Genomic DNA, 8,012 nt, shown 5'->3' on the forward strand with positions numbered 1-8,012 from the left:
TCGCTCTCGCTCTGCAGGCCTACTTGTTGTTCCTAGAGTATTTAAGTAGAATGGGAGGGAGAGCCTTCAGTTTTCAGGCCCCTCTTTTGTGGAACCAGCTTCCAGTTTGTATTCGGGAGACAGACACTATCTCTACTTTTAAGATTAGGCTTAAAACTTTCCTTTTTGCTAAAGCATATAGTTAGGGCTGGATCAGGTGACCCTGAATCCCCCCTTAGTTATGCTGCAATAGACATAGGCTGCCGGGGGATTCCCATGATGCATTGAGTTTTTCCTTTCCAGTCACCTTTCTCACTCACTATGTATTAACAGACCTCTCTGCATTGAATCATATCTGTTATTAATCTCTGTCTCTCTTCCACAGCATGTCTTTTATCCTGTCTTCCTTCTCTCACCCCAACCGGTCGCAGCAGATGGCCGCCCCTCAATGGCGTGTCCAGCGGGGTGGCCTGGGGGGGCACAGGCCACCCCCCAAACCAGACTGGCCACCCCAGGTGCCACCCCAAAACAATAAAATTCAATCAAATATCAATGTTTTCACGGTGACGCTCAGATATCCGAGTGTAAGTGAATGCAGCATCGCTTCTGCGCTATGCGCATCACGTTAGCAAAGGTAGGAGAGCCAAGCGCGAAAGATGGCCAAGACAGCACTGCAGGAAACAATTTTTCGGTGAAAGAAAATGAGGACAGAATAAATGTCCCGGTAAGTAATATCAAGTTTGTTGAGTTTAGTAAACTTCGGTGAAATTACAATACCAAGGAAAAAAATAACACTTAAAGAATTATTGCAGCTGTGGAATATTTCAGACAGTATGCTACTGAGGGCAGCTAACATAAGAGTTATGCGTTATAAGATATAATCTAAGTCGTAACATCGCTGTATGGAGCTGCAGATTTGGTTGCAGGTTAACATAGCTGGACTGGCCATCGGGCATACCGGGCATATCCCCAGTGACTTATTTTTTATTTTTTTTGTAATGGCCAGATGCAGGTCGATGTGTAGAAATAACTCCGTTGTTTGGTGGTGGCTATGACGGGGGCTTCCACAGAGGCAACAGGTGGATGAGGGAAGGGGAGGCAGGAGGAGAGACCCGAGGCAGCCACCAGTCCGAGTGTCAGGTGAACTGAACTTCAGGTAAGAAGTTATGACCTGCAGTCTATCTGGGTCATATATAAACCAAGTTTAGGTGGAGTTTATTTTCACGTTGCTGACTTTTTACTGTCAGTTGCAATAACTCATACTGCGTTCTAGCCAGTTTGACGGAGTTTTTATACAGCTGGGTGGGTGCTATGATGTTACTGATAGTGAACTTTATTTTATTCATAAGGTTAGTTAGTAGAGTTGCCAACGGCTCCTTAAAAAAATGGAATGGTCCCTCATTCAGAGAAAATATTACGCGTTTCGTATTGAGCTGAGAAGAGACGCAGTTTGTCCCGGACTTTAGCTAGAATGGAAAAAAGACACAAAGCTGGATTTATTCTGTCTTTATGCTGCACAGCTGCCTCTTCTCTCATTCTCTCACCCTCCCTCTCCTGTTGCTACTTCAATCATGAAACTGATCAATGATCAGCTGATCGGCTTTTCTCTCTTGTTTGTTTATCGCCCACTTTGCGCCAGAAAGAGGAAACCAGCAGATATTGCGCTAAACAACAGCAGCACGTTTAAGCTTGATCAGCTGTTGTTAGAATGTATTTAATATTAATTTCTAGTATCAGCTGATGTTTGCTGGAGCCACAGCTGTAAAGCTGCTGGTCATGATGTCTGTTTAGATATGTGGTGAGAGGGAAACATGAAGATGAAACCAGGAGATGTCCTTACTGAACCATCAGAGCTGAACAGGTGATGGAGAAACAGGTTTACCTTTTAGGTGACATGAATGAGTTGAAGTTATCAACTGTTTCTGAGAGATAAATAACACCAGGATCCTTTTTTATGTAGCTGACAGCTGGTAACTGTGCAGGGGCGGGTCTAGCAAAGTTTTGCCAGGGGGCCAGGTAGGGAATTAACAGGGAAAGGTGGGCACAAAGAAATACTTTTCTTTCTTATTCTCATTTAAAATACCTAGTTTTTATTAAATAATTATCTAAATCTTACAACCAAAGTTTTTATCTGACGTAAAATGTATAGAAATCATACATATACCAACAAGACTGTACATCACTGTCACAACAGGGTTTGTTTTCAGTCAAAGTCTTTATGGCTTTACTACCTGGTGGGTCGGTCTGTAGTAAAAATGCCCAATTTTTTTGTCCCAGTCCAGCCCTGCAGGTTAATACTGGCAGTGTCACCATGCCAGCTGACTGTATTTTATCATCAGCCAGTGTTGTTCTTTATCAATATTACCAAAGTTTACCATAAGGCAGCATAGAAAGTATTTACTTGCTTTCAGGTTTTATTCAAATGTTAGTCTTTTCATTTGTTTCCACACTTTTTTCCTGTTTCAAAATCAAACACCAGTTTGTGAGAAGATTATCTTCTTTTTTTAACAGGCAGATAAAGTTTTGCATTGGCATTGGCTAATTTGTCAATTGTTTGTTACAAATGTTCGTATTTTAATTTTCAAAAATGTTTTTGCCCAAAACATATGTGCAGTATATGTCAGTAAAAATACTATGCAAATATTGCTGTCCTTGAATGCTGAGTAAACACTGACAAAGCACTGATTGTATCTCTTGTACTTTATCAACGCAGTATCTAAAAACTTTGCACCGTAGTGGTTAAAATCTCATTCTAATAAGAGTTAAAAGTGTATTTGGTTATTAGGTTTATAGGATTATTGAATTATGGTTAAGGGTTGGTAGAATTTTTTTTTAAACATTATCTGCCAATTAAATCTGCCACCCTTCTCCAAATCTGTGCCCCTACCTGGCCCCCCCAACAAAAATTTTCTAGACACGCCACTGCCTAAACAACACAGATTCAGTGCAGGAGTATTTAGAATGGGAGGGAGAGCCTTCAGTTTTCAGGCCCCTCTTTTGTGGAACCAGCTTCCAGTTTGTATTCGGGAGACAGACACTATCTCTACTTTTAAGATTAGGCTTAAAACTTTCCTTTTTGCTAAAGCATATAGTTAGGGCTGGATCAGGTGACCCTGAATCCTCCCTTAGTTATGCTGCAATAGACATAGGCTGCCGGGGGATTCCCATGATGCATTGAGTTTTTCCATTCCAGTCACCTTTCTCACTCACTATGTATTAACAGACCTCTCTGCATTGAATCATATCTGTTATTAATCTCTGTCTCTCTTCCACAGCATGTCTTTTATCCTGTCTTCCTTCTCTCACCCCAACCGGTCGCAGCAGATGGCCGCCCCACAACACAGATTCAGTGCAGGAGTGTCTGTCCCTTTCAGTTTACCAGGACAACGGTGACCAATAGTTTACCTTTTCATTCATTTTACATCACTGTTGTCATTTTATCTCTAAAACAAATACAGTGGAGAACAGCTATTTGGGCACAGGGTAAGTTTTATATCTGCTGCTTGTGTTGTCGCAGAAAGAGTTTGATTTCTTGATTAATTTGATTTTTACTTTAGGTTTGACATCAAGTCAGTAAGCAAATGAAAGGTGAGAGAATCGTATGTTTGAGCAGGAGTTTCTGACTTGTACTTCATAAAGATCACAGATAGCAGTGTGACTGGAGAAGAAAGTGACTTGGACAATGATGCATGTGAACGGTGCGTGTATGTGTGTGTGCTTAAAAATGCCACTTCTGTGTGATGTTTTGCCTTATAGGAGCTAAACTAATGTGTGGCATAAAATTCCAGAAATGTAATTTATCTGACATGTTAAACTAGTGTAGCATTCCTAAACATCCTATAAAACCAGTTATGTTTGGAAGTAAACTTAGGAAAAAATAATTATTGTTCAAACAAGTGAAGTCACAAGCTCTGTGACACATGATTTCACTACCAGTGAGATATAACAAGATAACTTTGTATTCTAGGAAGACCATTTTTTCCATGAGATCAAATGGGGAATCTGCTGCTAAACAAATTTTTAGTAATTGCATAGATATAGATATCTGGCAATTAGTTCTAGCTAACAAACTAATAACTGTTGGAAAATACAATCACCAAAACTGTAGCACAGTCTTCTTGAATAGCACAGTCTTGTATAATTCGCCGCAAAGCAGACATATTATTGGTCAGATAATTGCATAACAAATGCTCAAATAATAGCACAAACAGGCCAGTTAGCTGAGGTGAAGCGTAGCAAAATGCTAGCTGTCAATCAAAGAGGCCACACCCCTAATCTTGCATAACTGCTTTTCAGCCTGCTTTTACTATGAAAACAAAGTTGACATTTTTTTTTCTTTTTCACAGGTGTCTTTTAAGTTTTTTCTGAAGATGAGAAGGCATCAGTTGTTACCGTTGTGTACCCTTCTGGGTGTCGTGTTTGCAAGACTTCTTCCTAAGCTCAGTGCTTGGGAAGGTAAGTTCAGTCAAGTCAATCTCATTAAAGAAGCGGCAGAAGTCATTTTACAGATGTTAAGTTTTCATCAGCACTCAGTGGGATTTTTATTGTCTAAAATATTTAGTCTCTATTTACACCTGCTGGACTGGTTATTTTTATTATTGCAGTTATTATGTTTTGGACCTGAATTCAAAAAGTTCTTCTCAATATTAGGCAAAAGCTTTAAAATAGACACATCAGAATATATGAAACTGTATGTTTATACTGTACTGTACTGTATAAAATATGTCTAGGGGTCATCGCACAGGACATACTCTAATGCCCACTTGAGACATCACACCATAACTGGGACCCAGTTTTTGTTTGGCTGTAGTTTTTATTATATATATTGTATCTTAAGAGCTATATAACTGAAAGCATCACATTGCTAAAAATCAGAAGCTGTAACTGTATGTTCTTCTATCCAAAATACCTAACCCTTTACCACATAATTTAATATAAATATACAATACTGCATAAATCTGATATTTGAATATCCTTTTTAAAAGATTTTTTGTGGCATTTTTGCCTTTTTTTTTACCTGGTAGAGGAGTTCAGCACCAAGCTGAACTGGTGTGCTGATATTAGAATGACACCTTTGATAGCCATAACTATTGATAGATATTGTTTGACTGACATAATTTTTTTTAACTCTTTCAGCTGCAGAAAGCCATCAACAGTGCCTGTAAATTGATCAGGAGGTTTGTGGAAAGCACGCCAATCAGTCCAGTTGCAGTTTAAGTGGGTATCACCCAGTTTAGTGCTTTCCCGAGACTCCGGATAGCTCTCAACACCCACGGTAACAGAGACACAATCATTTTTGCTTTGGGTAATTTCCAATCAAGACCACGACAGATAGTCAACATTGGAGCAGCACTAAACTTTGTCCAGGAAAATATGTTGTACTGCCTGAGAGGGGCAGCCATATTCAGCAGGGAGTACCCCAGCTTGTACTGTTGCTGAAATATGCAATGACAGTGTGGAAGAATCTGCAACAGCTAATGGGTGTGTTGATTCAAGCTGCAGGCTCTAAGGCTGCTCACAAACAGAGGCTCAAGCAGATTGCTTTTCCAGACAGTATTGTGTTCATGACAAAGGACTTCCGACTACTACTTGGAAAACATCCGAAAATTCTTCATGCTCTGTCTTATTTAGCCCCATAATGCCAGGAACTGCTCTTTGTCTCTTATATTCGACACACCTAACTTAAACTGCACATCACAGTGATGTTTAATTCATGCAGTACATAAAGAAAAGCATGAATAAATGGGTGGAAATACATCTCATTCAGACGCTTCTAAATTAATGAAAACCACTAAAATCCTGTTCTTGCACCGAAAGAAACATGATGAAGTTGAAATGAACACTAAACACCAGGTTGTGCTGGTGACGCGAGAGATGTTTTTAAAAGGTTTCATTTGTAGGCACTTTGGAGTTTATGATTATAACTGCAGAAAGCAATTAATGAGTTCTTGTGCTTTTCCTTGGTGTTGGAGGTAACCACAGCGCAGCCAAGAATAGTGCTCAGAGACATTGTCTTGCTGGTGGATTGCTCAAACAGTATTGGCAGTAGTAACTTGCCCTGCGTGAGAGAATTCATGATCAGTGTTATCAACCACCTGCATGGACATGTCTCGTGCAGTTTGCTGACCATCCAAAAGTAGAATTTTACTTGAACACCTACCACACCAGACAAGAAGTTATAGACAAACTGCCTCAGCTGATGCTAACTGGAGGCTCAGTTGTGAATACAGGAGCTGCTATAAGTTATACCCTAAAAAACATGTTTTCTTCCACTAATTGTGGACCTAATACTGTGGCCACAGGATCTGCTGGATACGGGGATAAATTATGTTTTCTTTTTAATAGTTACTTCAAGCTTGGGGATAAAGCCCACAGACAGACCCTGAATCCTTTGAACCATAAAGAACCTGTAAATAATTTTACCTTATCTGGAAACTGCTTCTCCATGTAGCTCTGCACCGTGTAACAAACAGGTGTTTGATCAGACTTTTCTTTTTGGTCATTTTGATTCAGATGATGACATAACATTCACAGGACTGTTGCACTATAGAGCATATTAAACCTAGAAGTTTTACCTGTTTTACCTTTACCTTGGACACCTGACCCAAAATCCATAAAGTGAGTTTTGCACTGCCAGCACTCCTGCTAAACAACCTTAAAAGGATGTGACTCACTATGTCTCTGTATGCTGAAAAAGTATGTAAACATAAGTTTAACTTCAGTGGAGGAGGATCATTTTTTCCTTCTGATTTTTGCAGTTACCAGTGGTAATTCTTTTCAGTACATATGTAACACCCCCTCTGGCCACAATGTGGCAGTGTTCCCAGTCAAATTTTACACACAGAAGCTTGTATGTAAATCTGGAAGTATCCAAAAGATGAAACAGAGAAAGTGTTTCATTTTGTCTCCTGGTTAACATGGTTACTGCACTTTTCTCTTTTTCCCACGGTTACAGTATTGAGTGTCCCTGCCTCTTTTGCACAAGACCAAGGTTCGATTCCCTGATTGAGAGATACTCCTTGTCTTTCTCAACCTTTAGAAAAGCAGAGTGCACACTGTGTGTAGGTCTTGAGGTAGGTTGGTGTTTCAGGGAATAGATTGTCAGGAATAGATCGTCTTTCTGTGCTTGGTTTTCTCTACAGTGTAAGAATATAAAAATACAGATGCAATAAAATTGGTCTTAATTTTAAGCACATGAAAACAGCACAAGCTGCATTTGTATGTCTTTGTCTTTTTACTATGCACTTTATTAACACAGGACACTCAACCCTCATTAGACTAAGCACATAACAGACATCTATTGAATAAAACACATTTATAGTTTGCTACTACTTCTACATACATGAGAGATTAAGGCCAACACCTGTAAATATCTTCCCCTTTTCAACTGCCAAATTCTTCTTTTCATTCTCATAAAAAAAAACCCAACTACATAACAGCTATATTTTCCTGCCACAGCTGGAACCCAGTATGAAAATGGTGTTTAGATTGAATTACGAAATATAGTAAATAATAGAGCAGGGTGATATGGCCAAAAATATTTATCACGATATATATTTGAAAATTTGCGATAACGATATAACCGACGATATAATTGATGCGAGACAAAATACAACTCCACAACATTACTAGCGCAAAAAGACAACCTTCCATTTATTTTCACTTAAACAAGAAGCTGGTTTTTATGTACATTAAAGCTTTATAAAAATTTAACAGTGCAAATGCAAATTCCTTGCTTAAAGTTTAACCAAAAGGCATTTCCAGTAGAAATGGGCTGACATATCCTGAGCATAACCATGTATAATATCCACTGAAGTTAAAAAGAGGTGCTTTGCAACATTAAACTGCAGTGTGCAGTACGTATTTTTCTGACCATAAGGTGCACGGGATTATAAGGCACATTAAGCGAAACAAAGCAGTCAGATAAATCAAACTTTATTAAACTCATTCTTCTTGCTTCCTTCACTTCTGTACCATTGATTCATTAATGTTGAATTCTCTGGCAGCTGCATGTTGTTGCAGTATATTAATGA

General features: G+C 39.1%; 1 long non-coding RNA gene across 1 annotated transcript; it reads left to right on the forward strand.

Moving 5' to 3' along the window:
* The first annotated feature begins 255 nt into the window (after positions 1 to 255).
* On the forward strand, positions 256 to 7,113 carry LOC147311876 (uncharacterized). The gene is made up of 3 exons (XR_015125506.1): positions 256 to 1,135; positions 3,255 to 4,434; positions 5,116 to 7,113. It is a non-coding gene; the product is annotated as an uncharacterized LOC147311876 (long non-coding RNA).
* The last annotated feature ends 899 nt before the right edge of the window (positions 7,114 to 8,012 follow it).

Source organism: Aulonocara sp. 'chitande type north' Nkhata Bay, linkage group LG16 (assembly GCF_057382095.1).
Source record: "Aulonocara sp. 'chitande type north' Nkhata Bay isolate Kocher_YH1m ecotype deep benthic linkage group LG16, A_spYH_male_GT1.1, whole genome shotgun sequence".
Classification (NCBI taxonomy): domain Eukaryota; kingdom Metazoa; phylum Chordata; class Actinopteri; order Cichliformes; family Cichlidae; genus Aulonocara; species Aulonocara sp. 'chitande type north' Nkhata Bay.